The sequence below is a fragment of the Tachypleus tridentatus genome, chromosome 6 (genome assembly GCF_004210375.1).
Source record: "Tachypleus tridentatus isolate NWPU-2018 chromosome 6, ASM421037v1, whole genome shotgun sequence".
In the NCBI taxonomy this organism is placed as follows: domain Eukaryota; kingdom Metazoa; phylum Arthropoda; class Merostomata; order Xiphosura; family Limulidae; genus Tachypleus; species Tachypleus tridentatus.
This window is the reverse complement of record NC_134830.1, coordinates 12252195-12276167: the sequence shown is the minus strand read 5'-3', so window position 1 is coordinate 12276167 and position 23973 is coordinate 12252195. Positions and strand designations below refer to the sequence as shown.

The 23973-nt window shown below is 33.6% G+C and overlaps 1 protein-coding gene and 1 long non-coding RNA gene across 2 annotated transcripts in view; one reads left to right on the top strand and one right to left on the bottom strand.

Annotated features, from left to right (window-relative positions):
- LOC143254485 (uncharacterized) overlaps positions 1-13711 on the top strand; it is a 30003-nt gene extending 16292 nt beyond the window's left edge. Inside the window, exon 3 of the long non-coding RNA XR_013030220.1 lies at positions 13598-13711. This is a non-coding gene — a long non-coding RNA (uncharacterized LOC143254485). The remainder of the gene's footprint in view (positions 1-13597) is intronic.
- Positions 1-23973, bottom strand: part of LOC143251934 (dynein axonemal heavy chain 7-like) — a 557556-nt gene that overhangs the window by 18854 nt on the left and 514729 nt on the right. The window lies entirely within an intron of this gene.

Here is a 23973-nt window from a genome sequence, read left to right as displayed (position 1 = left end):
ATGTGTTACATAAACACGAGGTATCTTGTTCTTTGTAACAAGTGTTACATAAACACGGTCTCTTGTTTTTTGTGACAAGTATTACATTAACATGAGTGTCTATTTTTCTTTTTAACAAGTGTTTCATTAACACAAGTTCTGTTGTTCTTTGTAAAAGTGTTACATAAACATGAATGTCTCTTCTTCTTTGTAACAAGTGTTATATTGACATGAGGTTCCTTGTTCTTTGTAACAAGTGTTACATTAACATGTCTCTTGTTCTTTGTAACAAGTGTTATATTAACACGAGTTCTCTTGTTCTTCGCAATAGGTGTTATATTAACATGAGTCTCTTGTTCTTTGTAACAAGTGTTACATTGACTTGAATATCTCTTCTTCTTTGTAACCAGTGTTATATTAACACGAGTTCTCTTGTTTTTTGTAACAAGTGTTATATTGACATGAGTGTCTCTTTTTTTGGTAACAAGTGTTACATTAGCATGAGTGTCTCTTTTTTCTTTGTAACAAGTGTTACATAAACACGAGTTCTCTTGTCGTTTGTAACAAGTCTTATAATAACGTGAGTGTTGTTTTTTGTAACAAGTGTTACATTAACGTGAGTGTCTTTTGTTTTTTGTAAGAAGTTTCACAATAACACGAGTGTCTCTTGTTCTTTGTAACAAGTGTTACATTAACTTGAGTGTTTCATGTTCTTTGTAACAAGTGTTATATTAACATGATTGTTTCTTGTTCATTGTAACAAGTGATATATTAACATTATTGTTTCTTGTTCTCTGTAACAAGTGTTATATTAACACGAGTTCCCTTCTTTCTAATAAGTGTTACATTAACATGAATGTCTTTTGTTCTTGATAAGAAGTGTTACATTAACATGAGCGTCTGTTGTTCTTGGTAACAAGTGTTAGATTGACATGAACGTGTCTCATGTTCTTTGTAACAAGGGTTACATAAACACAACTTCTCTTGTTCTTTGTAACAAGTGCTTTAATAACGTAAGTGTTTCATATTCTTTGTAACAAGTGTTATATTAAGACGAGTGTCTATTGTTCCTTTTGACAAGTGTTATATTAAGACGAGTGTCTATTGTTCTTTTTGACAAGTGTTATATTAAGACGAGTGTCTATTGTTTTTTTGACAAGTGTTATATTAAGACGAGTGTCTATTGTTCTTTTTGACAAGTGTTTCATTAACACGAGTTCTCTTGTTCTTTGTAAAAGTGTTACATAAACATGAGTGTCTCTTCCTCTTTGTAACAAGTGTTATATTAACACGAGTTTTCTTTTTCCTTGTAACAAGTGTTACATAAACATGAGTCTCTTGTTATTTTTAACAAGTGTTACATTAACATGTGTGTCTCTTGTTCTTTATTACAAGTGTTATATTGACATCAGTGTCTTGTTCTTTGTAACAAGTGTTATATTGACATCAGTGTCTTGTTCTTTGTAACAAGTGTTATATTGACATCAGTGTCTTGTTCTTTGTAGCAAGTGTTGATATTAACTGGAGTTCTCAAGTTCTTTTTAACAAGTGTTACATTAACACGAGTGTCTCTTGTTTTTTGAAACAAATGTTATATTAACATTATTGTCTATTGTTTTTTGTGGCAAGTGTTATATTAACCCGAGATCTTTTGTTCTTTGTAGTAAGTTTCACGTAAACATGTGCGTCTCTTTTTCTTTCAACAAGTGTCATATTAAGATCTTTCTCTCTTGTTCCTTGTAACAATTGTTATATTAACATGAGTGTCTCTTGTTCTTTGAAACATGTTTTATAATAACACGAGTTCTCTTCTTTGTAATAAGTGTTACTTTAACATTAGTGTCTTTTGTTGTTGATAAGAAGTGTCACATTAACATGAGTGTTTCTTGTTCTTGTTAACAAGTGTTATATTCACATGAGTTTTCTTGTTGTTTTTAACAAGTGGTACATTGACATGAGTTCTCTTGTTCTTTTTAAGAAGTGTCACATCAAGACGAGTGTCTCTTGTTCTTTGTAACAAGTGTTACATCAACACGAGTTCTCTTGTAATTTGTAAATGTTTTATGTTAACATTATTGTCTCTTGTACTTTCTGGCAAGTGTAAAATTAACACGAGTTCTCTTGTTCTTTGTAACAAGTGTTATATTAACAAGTTTGTCTTGTTCTTTCAGACAAGTGTTATATAAACACGAGTTCTCTTGTTCTTTGTAACAAGTGTTACCTTTACATGAGTGTCTCTTGTTCCTTGTAACAAGTGTTATAATAACGTGAGTGTTTCTTCTTCTTTGGAACAAGTGTTACATTAACATGGGTGTCTCTTGTACTTTGTAACAAGTGTTACATTAACAAGAGTGTCTCTTGTACTTTGTAACAAGTGTTACATTAACAAGAGTGTCTCTTGTTCTTTGTAACAAGTGTTATATTATCACGAGTTTTCTTTTTCTTTGTAATAAGTGTTACATTAACATGAGAGTGTTCTTTGTAACAAGTGTTACATGAAAACGAGTTCCCTTGTTCTTTGTAACAAGTGGTATATTAATACGACCTCTTCTTTTTTGTAACAAGTGTTACATTTACATGAGTGTCTCTTATTCTTTGTAACAAGTGTTTTATTAACACGAGTGTTGTTCTTTGTAACAAGTGTTATATTAACACGAATTCTCATGTTATTTGTAATAAGTGTTACATTAACACAAATTTCTTGTTCTTTGTAACAAGTGTTGCATTAACAAGTTTCTCTTTTTGTTTCTAACAAGTGTTATATAAATTCGAGTCCTCTTGTTCTTTGTAACAATTGTTATGTTAATATGAGTGTCTCTTGTTCTTTGTAACAAGTTACGTTAACATGAGTGTCAAATTCTTTGTAACAAGTGTTACCTTAACATATGTGTCTCGTTCTTTGTAACAAGTGTTACATTAACATGTGTCTCGTTTTTTGTAACAAGTTTTATATATATAGGAGTTGTTCTTTTTAACAAGTGTTATATTAACACGAGTGTCTATTGTTCTTTGCAAGAAGTGTTATTTTACCATGAGTGACTCTTGTTCTTTTAACAAGTGTCATATAAACATCTTTATCTCTTGTTTTTTGTAACAATTGTTATATTAACATGATTGTTTGTTGTTCTTTGTAACAAGTGTTACATAAACCTGAGTGTCTCTTGCTCTTTGTAAAAAGTGTTATATTAACACGAGTGGGGGAAATTTCCTTAAAAACGAGGGTAAGTAGTGTTTGAAATGTCCTTAGCAACTAGGGTAAACAGTGGTGAAAATGTTCGTATCAACGGGTTGTAAGCAGTGGGTGAAATGTCCCTAGCATCGGGGATAACTACTGGGGGAAAAGTTACAAGCGATAGTGGTAAACAGTGTGGGAAATGTCCCTAGCAACGGGTGGTAAGAAGTGGGGTAAATGTCTCTTGGAACGTGGGTGAGCAATGGTGGAAGTTTCCTTAACAACGGGTGGTTAGTTGTGGGGGATATATCCCAAGCAACGGGTGAGGGTATAGGGGGAAATTTCTTTAGCAATGGTGATAAGAAGTGGGGAAATGTCCCGAGCAACGGGGCAAGCAGTGGCGGAAATATCCTCAGCAACACGGTGTAAGCAGTGTCGGAAATATCCCCAGCAACACGGTGTAAGCAGTGTCGGAAATGTCCCTAGCAACGGAAGTAAGCAGTAGGGGAAATCTTCCTGGCAACGGGGAAGGAAGTGTGGGAAATGTTCCTAGTAATGGGGGTAAGCAGAATCGGAAATGTCCCTAGCAGGGGGTAAGCAGAATCGGAAATGTCTTTAACAGGGGGTAAGGAGTGTAGGAAATGTCTCTAGTAACCGGGGTAAGCAGTGCAAGAAATGTCCCCAGGAACAGGAGTAAGCACTTGGGAAATGTCCCTAGCAACGGGAGTAAGCTATTGGGAAATGTCTTTAGCAACGGGGGTAAGCAGTGGGAAAATGTCCCTAGCAACCGCGTGTATTGAGTCGGGGAATGTGCCTCTCAGCGGGGGAAACAGTGAAGGAAATGTCCCTAACAACGGGGTGAAAGTAGTAGGGAATATGTCCCTAGAAATGGGGTAAGCAGTGGGGTAGAAATCCTTAAGAACTGGTGTAAGCACTGTCCAAAATGTCCCTAGTAACTGGGGTAAGCATTAGGGGAAATGTCCTTAGCAAAAAGGGTAAGCTGTGGGGGAAATGTCCCTAGCTGTTTCTAGAGACATTTCCCAACCTGTTTACCCCGTTGCTAGAAAATTAACCCCACTGCTTACCCCATTTGCTTGGGACATATCCAACACTGCTTACCTCAGTTGCTAGGGACATTTCCCCCAGTTCTTATCCCATTACTAGGTACATTTCCCCCAGTTCTTACCAACGTTGCTAGGGACATTTCCTTAGAACCTTAGAACAAGAGTGGACATTTGCACTTATCTGCAATCTCATGAATGTAACTCACCCTTTTTGGAAAGGTTAGTGCCTGGAGATGAAAAATGATTATTTTATAAGAATGTTAAGCACTGCAGAAAATGGCTCAGTACAGGTAAATTGATTAAAGTGCAGCCCAAAATGGGCCTACACCATAGGAAAGTCTTGTTAAGCATTTGGTGGGATATTGTTGGTGGGATTCATCCACTTTGAGTTGCTGCCACTCAATGTAATGATTACATCAGACTTCTGTTGTCAACAGTTAGAGCACTTGAATGTTACACTGAATATTGCTGTAATCAGTCGTAAAGGTGTTGTGTTATACCAGGATAATACATGGCCCCATACAACAAGGATCACATCTGCAAAGATTGAAGAGCTAGACTGAAAAAAAACTTCCACATTCTACTTATTCTCCAGACCTTGTCCCATCCAATTATCATGTATTCCAAAGTTTGCAGAACTATCTTGATGGAAAAGAGCTTGAAACACATAACTGAAGATGAAACACACAATGCTCTGTACAGTAAACAATATAATACATCACTTTTTTGGCTTTCCATTGATTATAATAATTCGTTATAAAATATCAGCAGGAGAGAGCTACTGGAAATTTGTAAAAGAGAGAATGCAGTACGTGTGCATGGGAACTATGTCTCGTTTTGTATCTTGTGGCTCCATATGCAAATAAGATTAAAGGCTATAAAAAATAGGCTTTACCTTAGTAATATCTGGATTATAATGAGAAATATATGTGCAACTTTGTACTTCTCAAGAGTTGTAGCAAATAATTAAAAAAGAGAGAATACTTGGAGAATAATGTCAGAATTTTCATACCAGGGAAAATTAAGGCTTTTGTAAATATTTTGTTATATAAACAAGAACTTAATATTTACAAGATATTAAAATTTGATTCACTGACTATGTTTTCATGCCAAGATTATTTGTATATAATGTTAATAAAGTAGTTTAATTAAATTGTGAATGTAAGTCTAAAAGGAAGGGGGTTAAAAGAAAAATTTAAGATAATTTAAATAAAAGTTCTAACCCATCAATTAAACATTTTTTGTTGTTTCTGAAAATCAAAAATATCATGTAAAACACGAATCATAAAAAATGAGTTAGTGTTCAAGAGTCAGAGCTCATGAGGATTACTGTGCATCTTGCCTTCCTATTAGTGGACGGCTATAGTCTAATGGTAATTAAATCACATACCAGCATACTACTCACTGACACACAGTGAAGTGAGAGCTTTATTCTAGACTTATAGCATGTGTAGGAATTTACACAACAGTGTGAAAAAGGGTAAGAGTTCTTTGTTATGCAGAAAGACAAATTTATGAAGATAACACCAACTCCATAAGTATATAAACACTTTTCTGGACACTGGTATTGTTGAAAAGATTCAGAACCCAAAGGAGATAGAGGAAAAGAGGTTATCTACAAAGTTATAGAATGTCTATACATGATAGAATGTCTATACAAAAGACACAGATTAACAAAAGACTGAAAACATAAAAGATGAAACTTAGAATCATAAACAAACTCTTCCAGCTAAGTGTTGGTGAAATTCAGTGTAAACCACGTACTGAGCAAAAACCTGCTAATCAACCACATAATTAAGGCAATCAATGCTATGTGGAAGATTAGTTAACAGTTTGTGTGTGTGAAGACAGAGAGGTAAAGACAGACCATAAAGAGAGAGCTAAAAGCTATAAATCATTCCAAAACAACAAAATCAAAGATGAATGAATCAAGGACAGGTAAATTTTAAAACTCCCATCATGGAACCAAAACTTTGACAAAGGAACTATCATGAGATTCTTACAAGTTCTATCATTGAAAGAAAAAATTCAGATAACAAGTGAGATAAGAAAGATATAAAACAGTCTTCAATCTCCAGAAATTTCTCCGCCAAAGATGTTCAGAAATTTTTTGTCACATTTGTTAAGAATTTGAATTGAAACTCATAAAGGCTTTCAGGTCTATGTGATTGAACTTACAACTTTTAACTTGCTTCTGGTGAAACATGATTTCTAAAATATAATCACTTTAAATGCAAGATTTTCTTTGTAACCATACTGTATTGCTTCAATACTCAAGGAACTTACTTCTGCTATGATCTTGAAGTAATCATCGTTACGGAAGAAAATATGAACATTCTTTTCACAATATCTCCCAGGATTCTATTGGAGCTTGTTTTCCTTCAATTTGTGATTGATCATTCATTTTATTTTTCCCTCACAGCTCGCATTTTCCATTTCTGAACATAGGATCTAATTTCCATCAATTCTGGAGTTTTGTGAAAAATAAAACTGATGAAAAGTTACACTTCCCTAACCTAATCAAGTTCACACTGTAACAGTTCTTGTAAAGTAGTTTGTTAATAAAAACAGTATTTCAAACACTAGTGTGTTAGCCAGCTTGAAGAATCATATTACTTGGAAAAGGACCTCACCAGCAATGGTTATAGTAGACGTAGTCTGGTCGAGATATTACTATACGATTTTTTTTTATTTTACTCAGATGTTTTTCCTTTTGTACAATGATGAAGCCACTGACCTTCTAAGTCAAACACTTTTGAAACAGACAGCTATGTTGGTTAAAATGCTGATAATATTACAAGACTGAAAACATAAGACACTAAGTCAATAAATCTGAGAAAATGATCAAGAAAAATTTACAAAACATAATCATAGCAAGCAAATACAAACTGACTCTTTTTAAACTACTCAAAGCTAACACGCCAACTTTGTACAGGCCTCCCAGTTTTGTTATTTACTAGACAGTTAATTTACTATATCAAGGTTCTATTAATTTCAGATATTGTTATGCATTGGTTACAATTAATTTACATTTCTAGAATTCAAACTGAAATACAACTACATAAGAAATGAAATATCACAGTTTTAATAAATGATAATGTGATGCAATAATAGACTATACACATAACATTTTTAAACATTTGGGAAAAATTTATATGATCAAATAGCAACATTTGTACTTTTATTTAGCAAGTTATTTCCTAGTATAGAATATTCTCTTGAAAAGAAATTTTTCTTGCATGTATGTGCTGGGTTTTAAAATATTCTTACATTTGAAATCAGACATAAAAAGATAACTTGAAAATAAACATTTCTATAAAATTATTTACAGTACGAGTGAAATTGACATGTTCCAACACCAAAAATACATTTCTGATAGGTACTTACCTATAATGAGATAATATCTTTTCCTTCTCTATGCACTGAGACCAGGCAAGTAGAGGTGCACAAAAAGAAGGGAGGATGGAAGCACAGAAAATATCTATTAGAAATATATTTTCAGTGTTGGAAAATGTTAACTGATTATATAATATCTTACCCTTACTCATATAATAACAATAAACAATGAAAAGGTGGAAGGAGAGGTGCAAAAGTTATCTAAACAAGCATCCTCTTTGGAATATACCCAAATGGAACTCATGAACTGTGACACCCTTTACAATGGAAACATGTAGGGGCACACCCATGACAAACTGCATCCCTTATATACAAGGATATTCTCTACTCAAAATAAAGATATGCTTCTCTAAGTTCAGGGAAAATTATGCACAGTCCAAAACCCAAGTAATGGAAATGGACGTGCAAGATGGTGCAGTATGACTAAAGTGATAAAAAACCATACATGGTGGGTTATCTACAGTGCAAAACCAGACAGTATCAGGTATTTCTCATCCACTCTGCATTAGACGGATCTACACCATTCACACCAACAGAACACCACTGCTCTACTTTCCACTGAGTAAAACTGGTTACACTCAGGAGGAAGTCTCTGATCCATGACCCCAGCAACTAAAAACTAGCAAATGGCAAGAACTCCCATACCCTACTAAATAAAAGGGGAGTAAAAACACACTGGGGAGGTTGGAGGAACAAAACACCTTAAGACAATGCAATAATTTAGCATGCAACCTTACTTTTAAAAGGCTTCCAGTCCTGGTTTATTAAACTAAAACCAGAAAAATGGGCAGTTATTCCAACACTAGTTTGCTCATGACAGTCCATGAGCAGGTATGGTTTGAATTGGGTTTTGTTTAACAAATAAGATACCATGAGAACAACCTCTAGTGGTCTTTTGGAACATCCCATCTCAACAGTGAGCATTACAGACTTGATTGGCTGCAGGATGCAAACTTATATTTTAGTATACGTTGTTGGGCATCCACATGCCACTGAGTAGGTTACTGAGGTGTAGAATAGAGCACCTATAAAGGTAAGAGAAAAAAGATAAATGATTTGAAGGTTGCAAGTCTTTTAGACTTACCCTGTCCCATCAGGATATATCAATTTAAACAGGTTTATCACACACTCCACTTTAAACTCTGAAATTCAGGGAGTAGATGTATTATTTGAGAGTTGGAAAATACTTACACCTGGCAGGGAGTAGGTTAAATCATGAAGTTGTGACATGTCAGGTAAAGCATAACTGCTCCTTGGCATAACTGAGAAGTAAACTTTCCAGCATGAGTTACAAAATCTGTGAATGGAGTGAATTAAATATTTGCTCCCAGATCTTTCAGCCATCAAGTAAAGTACAGCAAAAGCAACCAGGAAAATACCCAAAACATTTGTCTGATATATGTTTCCATTTTACTACAAGTAAGATATCTAACAGCCTTAACTGAGAATGACTCCTCCCACTCTGATTATTGTACAACACCAGATATGGGATGGGAGAGACCTGATTTGGCTCTATGCCAAATATAATAATCCTAGAATTCACAAGTTAGCTTGTCAATAGGAAAAAAATTATGAAAATAAACTAGAAAACACATAACATTCAAAGTATCTCTGAATGATCATAATACTAGGAAACCCAACAGCAGCTCTTTGTAGAGAAAAGTTATAACATTATCTTAACAAGACACTTAGATACAGTACAAAGACAGAAGACACACTGACAAAGTTGGAAAGTGTCACAAGATCGATATTGCTAAGAGCAATTGAGTGGAATACAAAGGACTAGAGCAAGTGATAAAAAATCAGACCAATGTTTAGACAAGCAAAGAAACACTAGCAGTCATGGAACAGTTGCAAGTCGCAGAGGAGGTAAGTTTTGTAATATTTTTTGAACATTCTTCCATGTTTCAATAGAAAGATAGTCATTAAAACAGCACATACTATTATTTCAATTTAAATGTTTAAAGCATTATACAAGTATAAACTCAATGTTATAATATGTATTATTTCATTGACATCAGTACTACTCTCATGAAAAAGGTGTGTTCATTTGTATAAGGTCTAATTTGAACCATTTGCATTTGGCATGTTTATGAGGATACATGCGTAAATTACAGAGAAACCTACATTTTCATAAAAGCAATTTTTTAATATTTTGAGACAAACATTTTAAATACAGCTTTGCTTTTACAACATAATGCACACAAACTTACTTAATCTCTGTTTAATTCCCAGTTTTTACAACTTTCTCAAACATCACCAAATTTCCAAGACCATACCTTCTTAATCCCTTAAGGAAGACTTTCTTTTCACTATAAGAAAATTAAAATTTCAAAATTATTTTGAGAAAAATCTAACTGTCAATTTAGATGAAACCACTAATATCTGTGCTTTTTCTAAAAATATTAAAAACAGAAACTCATTCTTAACATTCTTCTCTAATAAACTGAACTAAAAGAATAAACTTGGAAAATATTAAAAAACATATATTAACAGCAAAAAGTATGAAATGTATATATACAAAATGTAAAAAACTTCAACATTAAAAGTAATAAAGTTTTATTTTAAGCTTATTATATGCAAACAGTCCTTGAAAATATTGCTTTACAGATTTTACCTTTTGGAATAATTTGGCTGATACTGTTGCAAGTACTATTAACTTGTTGCAAAATCTGGTTATATAAATACAAAAGAGAAAAGTGATGCTTTAGATTTTAATTTAATGGTTTATATGCTTGAGTGGACTTTATTACCATGTTTGTTTGTCTGCTTATGTTCTTGTAAAATAATATAATGAATACTGCAAATATTTTATATGTAAAATATAAATAATAACTAAGCTCATTACAAATATACTGAAAATTAAAAGTTTCCTACACTGAAAATGCATTTTTAATGGATACTTATCTCTTTCACATAATAGCTTTTCTCGACTTGCATTGAGCTCTATGTGCACAGTTTTTGTTCTCCACTAGCCTTGATGTTTCCACCTATCTTTACATGTGATAGAGCTTTACCGTAACATGCAAAAACCCACCACCAACAGGATTATCACAAACCCTCTTTGTACAGATGACTCTTTTATTCTTCAGTCGCTCTGATCTGGCTATCCAAGGAGTGTTAAAGTAAAATTTTAGGCTCATCTCATTTGTCAGCCGGACACGTATTTTTGGTATTTGATTCACTTGTCATGTGCGTATGAACTACTGAGAAAGACATAGCTCGTTTCCAATGTTGAGTAAAAATCATTTGCAAAAATGACTGATTTGACAACATTCACAATGACCAAGTTCAGCTTATGGGCAAGTCAATGTACATATAAAGCCTATAGTATGATCTCTTTTATTCTTTACTAAACACAACTACACTTGTCACTCATTGCACTGACATCAACATGCACTGAGTTGTCAAATTTCGTATATCAATTACACTTTATACTAGCTCCGCCTGGACATGTGCATTTGAACTTTCTGCTGTCATGAAACCAGTAAATCCTTAATGGATAACTCATTCGAAGAAATATCTAATAACAACTAAAAATTGTTCCCTTCTAGACAAATCTTTGAATTCATCTACCAAAATGGAGAATAGCTTTGCATTTGCTACTTTTTCCTTGTTTCATCTAAAATGATATCTGATATAATTTCAAGTAACGCATTTTGTAATGTGTGATGATTATACTTCGCATTAACTTGTTCTTCTGCCAGCTTGGATCGCAGCATTTCTGAATATTTTTTTGCAATAGATCCGATACTGTTATGAGATTGACTTCATTAACCTCATAATTTGTCTCTTAATGTCTCCTTTGTGCAGTGTTTCGGACTACTGTTAGTTTGACCGTATCCGCTACAGTTTTGATGTATTAACGATTTGTACTCATCGTTTCTTTATGCTGTTTATGTATTAGATGTGATACTGTATTTTTTCGCCGTTTTACTTTTTGTATGCAGCATATCTGCCTTTACAGTCAACGTGTCACTCTGATTTATTGTGGTTAAGTTTTAAGAAAATTGTTAATTATTGCAATTAAAGAAATACACTCACGTGCATTCGATACAAATTCTGGCAACACTAACGGAAATTACAAACAAAAACTAAACTGTACATAACATATACAATTAAATAGACTATTAAAACAGTCTAAAATTAAACTGACTGATCACTTTATTAAAACTCAAATATCGGGTGTACCTAATTTCGTTTCGATAGTAGCCAGAACTTCACATCGAATGGAGTTAAAAAGATACATGTAATTGTCATATTCGATCGTAGAGACGAATGACTTAAAAATTGTGAATATTCAACCCACTAAGATTGAGTATAGGTATCACTACGTTTTTCGGTGGACAAAAATGCAGGATATATCTATTTATTTACTTCGTTATTTTGTTGGAAAATATTTGGTCATAAATTTTGAATTAAAAAAAAAAAATCGAATGGCTCATCTTTTGTAACACGAATGTTCCCCTCACCACTACGCTACCTCCTGCAGGCTTGCATTGTTAGAAGAACTAAAAATTATCAAGCACCTCATACGGGTTTGTTATATATTTTTGCTGTATCACTGACATAATAAAGGGTGAAATGCGATGAATGAAATCATACACTACTAGCCATTAAACGTCAACAGCTTGAACTCTGAGCATTAGTAAAGATATGATACTTATCTGCGTCTACGATACGTATTTTTGCACGACTTGTCCTTTTCTGTGATAGACCACTGCTATTAAGTCCTCTGGATAGTATGGTTTGGAGACAATTAAATTTTGAAAGACTCTGTTAATTGTTTGTTTGTTATTAATTTCGTGTAAAGCTACACGAGGGCTATCTGTGCTAGCCGTTCCTAATTTAGTAATAAAAAACTGGAGAAAAGGTAGCTAGTTATTAGCACCCACCGCCAACTCTTGGGTTACTCTTCCACCAACAAATAGTGTGAGTCATCATCAAATTATAAGGCCCTTACGGTTGAAAGGGCGAACACGGTTAGTGGGAAGGGAATTAGAACTGGCGACCTTCAGACTGCGAGTGAAACGCCTGATCTAGGAGACTCTTAAAGAAAACGATTAAATGATAGATCGCCTAATGCCTATTGCAATTAATAATTATTTGTTAGCCATATTACCCATGTTCAGTATTTAACAGACATAGTATTTTTTCTAGTAAAATTCACAGTGTCCTTAGTTTGGCTTCGGTGGTAGGCTTTAATAACAGATAGGTTCGAATACAGTTAAAAAACAAAAAACTAATTCGCTGACGAAGATCTTGTGAGATAGGTACTCATTATGGTATCTCGTAATTTCTAACCTTACCCATTGTATTGTGTAATAACTGTGACTTGATTTCATTTTTGGATTTTTAGGGCTCAGGTAAAAAGCTGAAGCGGTATATAACCTTGGAATATACAAACAGACTGGGTTTTTTAAACTTGGACGTAAAAGTGCAGGAGAATCTTAATAAAGTGACCATCATGGAGAAGTAACACAATTACGTCAGACTAATACTTTGCAACTTTAATGGTCTCGAATATTGTCGTCTATTTAGCGATTAATAAAATGGTCGTCTACAAACAGCATTAATTACAAAATTCTCGTAATGTGAGGGTCGCGGATTCGAATCCCCGTCACACCAAACATACTCGCCATTTCAGTCGTGGGGGCGTTATAATGTGACGGTCAATTCCACTATTCGTCGGTATAAGAGTAGCCCAAGAGTTGACTAGCTGCATTCTTTCTAGTCTTACACTGCAAAATTTAGGGATGGCTAGCGCAGATAGCCTTCGAGTAGTTTTGCGCGATATTCAAAAACAAAATCAAACAAACTATAGATATTGAAAAGAGGTAGTTTGTATTGTTTGTTTTATAAGAACTGCGTCTCTACTTATCTTACCACAAAAAGTGTTCAAGAATAATAGAATTTATTGTTTACTCAGGTTTTTAATCGTATTATTCTGTATTATAGAAACTAAATGAGCTGGGTGTATTTCTAGTGATTGACTTGCAGGGCTGCTTACCAGAGGTCCAGAATTTGAGCCACAGTAATCTGGTAAAGATACTCTCAACTTTCATCTGTTGAAGGTTATAACCGTGACAGTCAATCTCGCTACTTCGGTAAGAGTAGATGTAAAGGCGGTGGGTGCTTGTCAGTGGTGATCATTACTTCAGTCATTAGTTTCTAAGTTAGCGATAGTTATGCCTGAACGTTATGGAGTTTCTCATATGGCCATTTAGCCTACCTGTCGAGCAATAATATTACGTATATGAAATGAGTTCATGGTGTTGGTTTAGATCTAACTTGAGACAGATTTTACATCGAGTTAGTTTATCAGTAAATAATTTAACTTAAGTTTAAATAATGATAATTTCTCACTGTTGTTCTTTTTAGTCAGTTCAGGAAGCCTAATAATTGTAGCCAGATGGTTGTAGTTATACTTACATTGCCGTATCAGAGAAATGATTAATAAATATTCTGTTAAACAATTTTCGCTTTTCTAAAGAGAAATCAAATTCTAACCATTGTAGTTCATTTGAGTTTTTCATCTGTGGGTTCAGAAACAATACTGTGTTATATAATAAACAACTCCTCTTAAACTTGTTGTTATTTGTTATTAAGTACAAAGCTACACAAGTGGCTATATGTGCTTTGCCCACCACGGGTGTCGAAAGCCGAGGTTTAGCAGTATAAGCCTGCAGACATACCGCTATGCCACTGGGAGCTCCTTTTAAAGTATTTCAACACTAAGAGTAATGCTTCACTTCACGAGGAATTCCACTACTAGACTGAAACAGTAAGACTTAATAAATGTGTCATCAATTTGGATGTGAGCTTGTCAAAAAGAGGAGAAAGTGTCGGAAAGAATTTTTTCTCCGCTGGGTGTCGCTTCTGGCGAAGAGAAGTAGTCTTATAAAGTATGTGAGATTCTAAAATAATGGTAACTGTATAGAACGTAAGGTTTAATATCCAGCACTGTCAAGAACCTGGAAGCGATATGAAAATATAAGATTTATGGTCAGTAAAAATTATACCCACATTTTTTGTTTTTCCCATTCATATAAAATTAGACTTGAAAGACTTACTTGTGAGGACTGAAACAAGGCATTAGTGATCATGTACACTGTCTTTAGGTGACCATAGTTATGAAGATTGATGCAGAAGAGAAGATGAGTGATTCCAAGCAAAGGGAAAAGAAGCGCAGTAGCTTTGATGGCTTTCCTGTAAAAACAGTTATTTGTTCTATTCTAACATTTATTTTCATTTGGAAAGCTGTTTACATTTCATTTGAATAAAATCACTAAAATATTTCGTGGATTGTCGTTTTATTTCTGGTGATTCTGAGGTTACGACTGATTTTTATTTTATAGATTAATTTTTAAAACTCTAGTCAATCCTGGAAGCTCTATCTAATTATTTTAATATTTAAACTTGTATAGCAGTCACAGCCTGATATAAATTTTATAGTAAAGAGTTAATTTTTTAAAGAATACAAAATTCTATAAATCTCTCATCATCTGGGGATTCTGATATATAGGTGTACATTCGAATGATAAGCTGTTGGTTAAAAGAAAACAAAACAAACCTGAAACTGTTTATTGGTTTATCATCAATGCTCGGATACGTTTCAGGTGGAAAATATGTTGAGTCATTGAAGTAATCAATAAAAACCTAAATAATTCTAAGCACCAGAAAATTTTTGAATTTATATGTTACTACTCCTAAAAATATAATTGCTCATAAAGTGAGAAAGGCAAATGTTTCGTTAATTTTACAAATATTTTCTAATTTTCTCATAGTTTTCTAGATTCGTATAGTCACTCTATGTTTATTTGTCTTCGAATTTCAAAATAGTTTTTACCAATGCTGAACTTCTGATTAAAACAAACAAACACTAATATCTACCTGACATGCGTGGTTTCTGTGGAATTGTTCTTACGCAGCTTCGTCACCAATATTCGTACAACGTTGACTAAGAAGATAGTATTTACCTAAAAAACAACAACCAACAACATAGGCATTTAAACTCCCGACCGTCTACATCTATGCACATATGTATATGTGTGTACATATAAATATAGATATCGTAGTAAATGGAGCGAGAAAGTGTATGGGAACCAACGTATAGTATTTATATATACACCAACTTCTAGTTATTTGAGTCGAGTTTCTTTTGTTCCTATATTATCATACTTTTCTCCATGTTTAGAACAATTTTTTTTGTCCCCGTATATTGTTTAAGCTTATGTTTGTACTAAATAGATAAATAATTGAAACCTAATGGGGGTTTATATTTTCATATAATAAATCATACACTATTAAATTGGACAAAAGTCTAGTGTACTTCTCCCGTCAAACCAAAATGATGCCGGCATGGCCAGGTGGTCAAGAAACTCGACTCGTAATCTGAGAGTCGCGAGTTCGAGTCCCCGTGACACTATACATGCTCGCCCTTTCACCATTGGGATGTTGTAATGTTGCAGTCAATCCAATTTGTTGGTAAAATAGTAGCTTAAGAGTTGGCGGTGGATGGCGATAACTAACTGCCTTCCATCTGGTCATTAACTGCCAAATTAGGTACGCGGATAGTCCTCGTGTAGCTTTGCACAAAACTCAAAAACAAATCGATGTACTTTCGGGAAGAGGCAAATATACAACATTCGAAGAGACAAATAACGAGGGGTATGTTAAACCAAGAAAACTCCAAAATATTTGTAAAATATTAAAGTCACTAGAAAATTTGAAGATATACCACATTCTCTGCTAGTTATATAATAAATATTCAAATAATTTGGTTTAATTGATCTATTAAAAGTCATCTCTATGTATCTATCCATATACAAATGACGTCCGTATTTTGGTTTGTTTGTTTGTTTGTTTTTGAATTTCGCGCAAAGCTACATGAGGGCTATCTGCGTTAGCCGTTTCTCATTTAGCAGTGTAAGGCTGAAGGAAAGGCAGGTAGTCATCGCCAACTCTTGAACTACTCTTATACCAATGAATAGTAGAATTGACTACCACTTTATAATGCCCCAACGGCTGAAAAGGAGAACATGTTTGGAGTAAAGAGGATTTGAACTCGCAACTTTCGGATTACGAGTCGAGTGCCTTAACCACCTGGCCATCCCGGGCCTCTATATCCTCGTAGTATTAGTTTTTAAAGAAGGTTTTGATGTGTATTTTATATCGATATTCTATCAATCTAAGCAATATTTTTTATTGATTACAGAGCAGGGAATGGCTGAAGAAATATTAAAAATACCATCACTAAAAGAACCAGTAGAATGATAAAAAACAACAAGTGACACTTGTGTAAACATAAGATAGATATTCTTATTTATATTTTATACGTTATTAAAATATCCGTACAGAAATGTTTATCGTAGTTCTAATCACTTCTCAGGTGTTTAAATCATCCTTGGATTTCTACATAAAGAAATTTCCGTGAAAAAATACAGGGAGTATTTAGTTGTAGAATACATTTTCAAATAATTAAGGTTACTTGAGCTGCTGAAAGCGCCACTAAAACAATCAGTAAATGAATTTTTTGTCCAGGATTATTTATTCTTCAAATACACGTGTATAAAGGAAACTCAATGTCAACGTCTTCGAAATAAAGAGTTTTTAATAACCTTTCGATTGAATGCTTTGTAATATCTGTAATAATTCACATTAAGACGTCGACTTCCTTTCTTTGCGACTAAAAACACTAAAGATTGTAACTACTTGTCGAGATGACTTGTAACTGTATGTTAAAACACAGAAATGTTTTGTTTTATTTTATTGTATAAAAATAAACATGAGTGTAATGCAGCAGGAAGAGATTAGCACATAAGAAAATAAACTACATACCATGAAAGCCGTAATCATGGGTCCTGTAACGATCCATATGTAATATGTTTTTCCGTACCCTTTCCAACATGGCGTATTGAGGAACCGAGCCATGATTATTGACCTTGAAATAATAAATAGTAACGGCAAACCTCAAAATGAAAGACTGCTACAATACTATGGAACGGCAAATTACAACAACAAATAAAAGTGTTACGTCCTGACGTAATACATACTTGTTATAGCATTACATAGCCTAGTGAAGCAGATCTTTGGGAAAAGAAACTTATTATCATTGGACCCCTAGTGGTTACTTCATCACATTTAATCTAAACAAGACACTAAGAATTTTAACAGAATCACTAATTAATTTGACACATTCACGCATGTAGATCTTAAAAGTCTGTTGGGTAGGTACTTTATTACGTTACTGGCACGTTCTTAAATCACGTGTAATTAACCATTATAACTAATGAACAAAATAAATAAAAGTTCTACTCACATAATACCTTTCAGGCGTGTTTGTTGAAAAGATTAATGTGTTATGTTTACACATGGAAATGCTACCGTGGTAAAAACAATGAACTCTGAATGATGCTCACTAATATGGATATAACTTCTTAATCAACTCTCTTAGCACACAGGTACACAATAGACTATCTATGCTCTGTCCACCACGTGAATAAAACCCAGTTTATAAGTCAGCAGACTGCCGCTGTGCCACTGGGCACAATCTTCCATTTACTACTTGTAGAAATGTACAGGCAGCCAGGAAGTGAAATATTTTACCATTATTATTCCTCTAGTCTTACTTTGCTAAATTAAGGAAGGCTAGCGCAGATAGCCCTCGAGTAGCTTTGCGCGAGATTTAAAACAAACCAATCTTTTTCACAAGGCCTTGTGAATCTAATCCCCGTCACACCAAACATGTTCACTCTTTAAGCCGTGGGAGCGTTATAATGTGACGGCTAATCCAGCTAGTTATCACTACCCACAGCCAACTCTTGGGCTATTCGTTTACCATGACTAGTTGGTAGGGTGTCCGAACTTTTTCCTCAGTTCGAATATGCATTTTTGTAGATTTGCATTTACAGTAAATCTTGAAAAGTCTTTTCTTTGGTTTTAATTGTTAAGTTATATTTCTATAATTTCTCAGTATTGTTGAAATTGAAATTAAATATCTATATATCCAAAAATGTTACAAAAGTACACAGGCTTTCATAGGGTATCCTAAAGCTTTCACATGACTATACGTGAGACTCGCTCTTGGTATTACTGGCAAACAAAAACAGCTATTAAAATTAAGAAAGATGTGTCGCATGTGAATTTAATGTAATCTTATCTGAAAAAAATTTAAAGTGGCACGGCTATTGAGGATTCCCTCTTGCTTATTAATATAAACCACAAATAAAACTATGCAAATAAAATCAACTAAAAATTGATAATAACTCAATCAGAACAATATATAGATTTAAATATCATTGACCTACAGTGACACAGAGGTATGTCTGCGGACTTAACAACGACATTAACTGGGGTTCGATACAAGTGGTGGGCAGAGCACGGATAACCCCTTGTATAGCTTTGAGCCCAACTTCAAAGTGAAGAGTACTGTACACAAATTAATGCAAATTTTCTTATCAAATGTGAATCTAATCCAAATAACTTCTGAAGCTGGAAAACTTTTTTTGAAAAGTTTTTCGTTCTTGTTAATCAAATCGTATACATTGTTTCATAAACAAAATGTCAAAACAATAAAATCCACACGATACCTTTTTAAAAATAACGTCGATATTACGTTCAATAGCACGTGTACATCAAATCTATAATTCACTACAATATGTCCTTTGTCTACGTACTTGTGAACACTTAAAAAACATATGTTCGTTGAGTTCCGCGTTAAGACATGAGGGGCAGTGATCGTTATGTTTAATATTCTAATGGTAGAATTCCGGGTTATAACTTCCACATTATATCTATGGCTTATTATTATGTTTAAAATTGTAATATAATTTCAATTGTTATTGTAGCCAATATATAAGTTCAGGTTAAGAACACGACGAAATTTTATTATAAATATCGTAAGTTTATCATTAAAAAAATTATCTTTGGTCTTTGACCTGTTTTGACTCGGATGTTAAAGAATAAAATTTTAATACGCCTCCACTATTTCTTCATAACATAAATGCTTAGCATAAGAGATTATGGTCCATAAATTGCTTTCTAAAGCATTAATGAATGCCTATCGATGAATTATAATACACAAAGAAACGCAGTAAAACCTGTGCCGACCTTTACCTGACACAATGTCAACAACATATTTGTGGCGAGGGGTCTTAATCTTGTCACCTGTATATATGAACGAAGACCCATCATTTTTATGTTCTTGATGTGTACGTTCTATACATTTTATGTACAAAAACAGACGAGTCCAAATATGGAAGACCAAGTATTATCTAAAACTTTGAAACATTCGGTTTCCAAAATAATGGAGTAGAGACAGGTTGTTGACACAATAAATGTTTTATTGACGTTAAACAAAATTATTTACATGATGAAAAAAATAGTTATTGAACATTTATCTACAAGAAAAACAATAGATCATGTGCATGTAATAAAGGTTTTGATTGAGTTACCAGTTCAAATATAGAGACTCTGTGGACCTGACTACCAGAATTCATCATGTGTAGCAAGTCCATAAACCAAAGAACACGTAGAAAACAATGTGCACTTGGAGACTTCACATACAGTAAGTTCCATAACCTAAGAACATGTGGGAAACAATTACTTGGAGATTTCGGGTATCGATCCCGGTACTTCTCACAGGCTAAGCGAGTGCTTCTTTTACTTTTCTTTCATTACACTTATCCAAGATGAGAGATAAAACCATTACATATGTACAGAAAAAAACATATATACATAAAGGGCACCGTATGGCCAGGTAAGTTAAGGCGTTCGACTCGTCAATTGAGGGTCGCGGGTTCGAATCCCGGAGAACATGTTCTCCCTTTCAGCCGTGGGAGCGTTATAACGTGACAGTTAATCCCATTATTCGTTGGTAAAAGAGTAGCCCAAGAGTTCATGGCTCACTACCTTCCCTCTAATCTTACACTGCTAAATTAGGGATGGTTAGCACAGATACGTACGCGCGCAGTTGCAGTGTTAAGATCCTGTTGTTATTGCAGGTAATAAAATAAGTTCGTTGAGTTATATTGATATTTGTTAGGTCGTGTTTCATACTTGGTGTGAAATATTTTGTTGTTGTTGTTTGGGTTTTCTGTTATGCTTTCTATTTATTTTCCTAAGTAAATACGTTGTATGTATTTAAGGTAAGTATGCTTGTATTTCGTTACAAACAATACACATACTTACAGTCATTTTCATGACATGTTTTGACCATTTTATCTTTGTGTTTATACCCCTACCTATAAGACTGAACTGGTAAATATAAAGCACAGTGGTATACTGTAACTGAACAACTGTCATCTAATTAAACGTGGTTCAAGTCTCTACCATAGGAAAGTTCTTGATGTTTGAATTATGTATTTATTTTTAAGTTCTTGAGAATTGTTAAAACCTTTTAAATCTTTCAAAGTTTGTTACTGATTCATAAAATCTATATTATATAATTATTTCTAGAATATAATTTAGCATTTAGTGTTTTTTAATAATCCAGACGTTATTACATTCATTAAATCATCCGTTAACTTAAAAGCTGGGGTGATTTTATACCAAATTATTTTCTAGCTCCTTCAAACTTAGTAATTAAAGCTGTTTTAGTGTCAAAAGTTTTCATAAGAAAATCGCGAATTAACTGAATAGCACAGGAAAAAAAAAGAATAATGAATGGAGAACAAAAACTCTTTATTTATTTCACTACCTGTTGTTATCGAACAAATCTTAGCATTATTGAATTATGTATTTATTTTATTTGCGATACATATTTTTACACTGAGGGAAATCCAACCCCTGATTTTAGCGTTGTAACTCCAGAAACATACCATCTAACTAATATATTAAAACATTCCAGGCCAGGTATAAGCTACATAACTATCACCATCTTTATAGACATTTCTATACAATGTTTTTTGAAACCGTTGACGATTTAACTGTTGTAATAACATCAGGATTGTTACAAAGGCTGATTAAATTCTCGTGGTTAATGTTGCCCCTGTGATTTTACTTTCCTGATTTATGTTATATAACAAATTTTCTACAACTATAACAAAACTAAATTATTGTTAGATTTAATACATTCTAATGGTAAGATGTCTCATATCAGATTGATATATGTATTACACTGTAAATTATTCACAGAGGTTTAAAACTAAGAGCCTTATTTAGAACATAAAACTTTATCATTTATATGTTATTGAAGAAAATATAGAAGACAAACCATGTTCATAAATAAAACAGTGACCATATACAACAGAAAGGTATATGAACTTCTGGGAGACCAGCCAAATAAGTCTGTACAACAGATCTAAGTGGTTATATTTCCTCATGAAGTTTTCTGATATGTTTTTGTTTTTCTTCTACTGTAAGACACATCTGTGTTTCTTCTTTAACTGTTATTTAACAGAGACCTATCATTCATGTTCATGAAGTTAGCAGATATATGGCAAAATAAGATATAATTTGTGTGTTGGTTTGGAGCCATTTGGGTGTTACCTGTGTTAACTATTACTAATTTGAAATGATAGACGATACAACAACATCTCGATCTAGTTTTTAGCAACAAATAATAAAATTAACCATCACGTTATAACGCTCTCACAGCTGTAAAGTTGAGCACCATCGGTGACAGGACGTGAACTCGCGTCCCAGTAGTTGTTAATCGATTAACACATATAAAGATATGTTAATAAAGATGAAGATATGCTGCATAAAAACATAACATTTACTTACAACTTTGAAATGCTGGTTTTATGTGACAGAAATATTCTTTTATTTTATATTAACTCACTTTTATCATTATACTCATAACTTTGTTTCAAAATAAACCGATCGTATTTTGAGTGAAGAAAGAGACGTTACGTGTTTTATTACTTCAGATATTTTATAAAGTTTTTATAGTATTAAGTGAATCATGAAACGATACAGTAGAAACCTGTACGTGAAATAGGGCTTGTCTGGGTGTTACCTAACCCGACATTTACTTACTGACATACTTTCGTATCACTTGCTAAACCAGATCTAATACACTTTAAACGTTAAAAAAAAAACAACAATATTCGTTTTATTTATTTTTAATTAAGTACGTAGCTGTGGTAGAGCGCTCGCTTAGCATGTGAGAGGTACCGGGATCGATACCCGGCGTCTCCAATCTTCCACTTTTAAAAGGTTTTATAGTAACAAGACACACATTCCGTAAGAAAAAGTATCTGTCTATTACAAGTACATAGTATTCTAAAAATTAAAGGACGAAGTACATATTTCAGTTTACTCTTGTCATAACTAAATTTATTTATGAAGAACATTTCAGGTTGCAAGTGAAGTTTGAAGCAACTCCAACTGATCTCACCTTACTCAAGAAAAATACAACTCAATGTTCCCGATATAAGGCTGTAACGTGAAACCACGCATTTGTCATTAATTTTCGAAAGAAACACCAACATGGATCTTTTGCTGCTCGTTTTGTTGGCGTGTACCTTCATCTTGTGTACCCAAGTAGTCAGGTGCCATTTTACAGAGAACGAGGTGGGCAGGGCGTTGCAGATGCTAGAAGATCGCCAGAACTATAGCAGGATGGCACAGAGCGTCGGTGTGTCACTAAGCGTCATCAATCGACTTTAATGATGAAACCAGGAGAAGAACTCTTATGGTAGGAGACCAGATCAATGGCGTCATCGCTTCACAACAACCAGAGAGGATCGCTACATCATGACTACCGCTCTACATAAGATGAAGTAATTTATTTTTTCCAAGCTATGTACATTAAACTATGACTATTTTATCCATACGTAAAACTTCGTGGAGTGTCTTAAACACTCAATTTTATATTGTTTCGTTAAGGTTATATATGAAACTCTTTAACTTGTAACTACAATCCTTAGAACTTAATGGTTTGTGCTTTTAACTGATAGCCAGACAAACATGTTTCGTATTATTTGTGATACTGAAATTACAATCTAACTTACATAACAGAACCAGTTATCTTTCTTAACCCCATCCTACTCGTGTTATCTTTACAATACTTTATAAAATACTTGGATATTGATGTTCAAATTTTGATCTATTATATTATTAAATGACTTTGGAACTCCAAAGAAATATCTCAACTTTATGTGTGAACCAGTAGGGAAGATGGAAGAAACAAGAGAAGCTGACATATTTGTATAATGATACCAAACAATGATGAGGGATATTTGACGCAAATGTATTTGGTGTTTTTTAGTATGGTTACACTACATTGGAACTCAGCTAGTCCCTAGATCTATTTTGTACTAAGTTATTTTTATTTTTGCATATATTATGTGCTCTAATAAATATACACACTAGTGTTAGTGAAGAAAGTTATAATTAATTTTTTTTATTTGTACT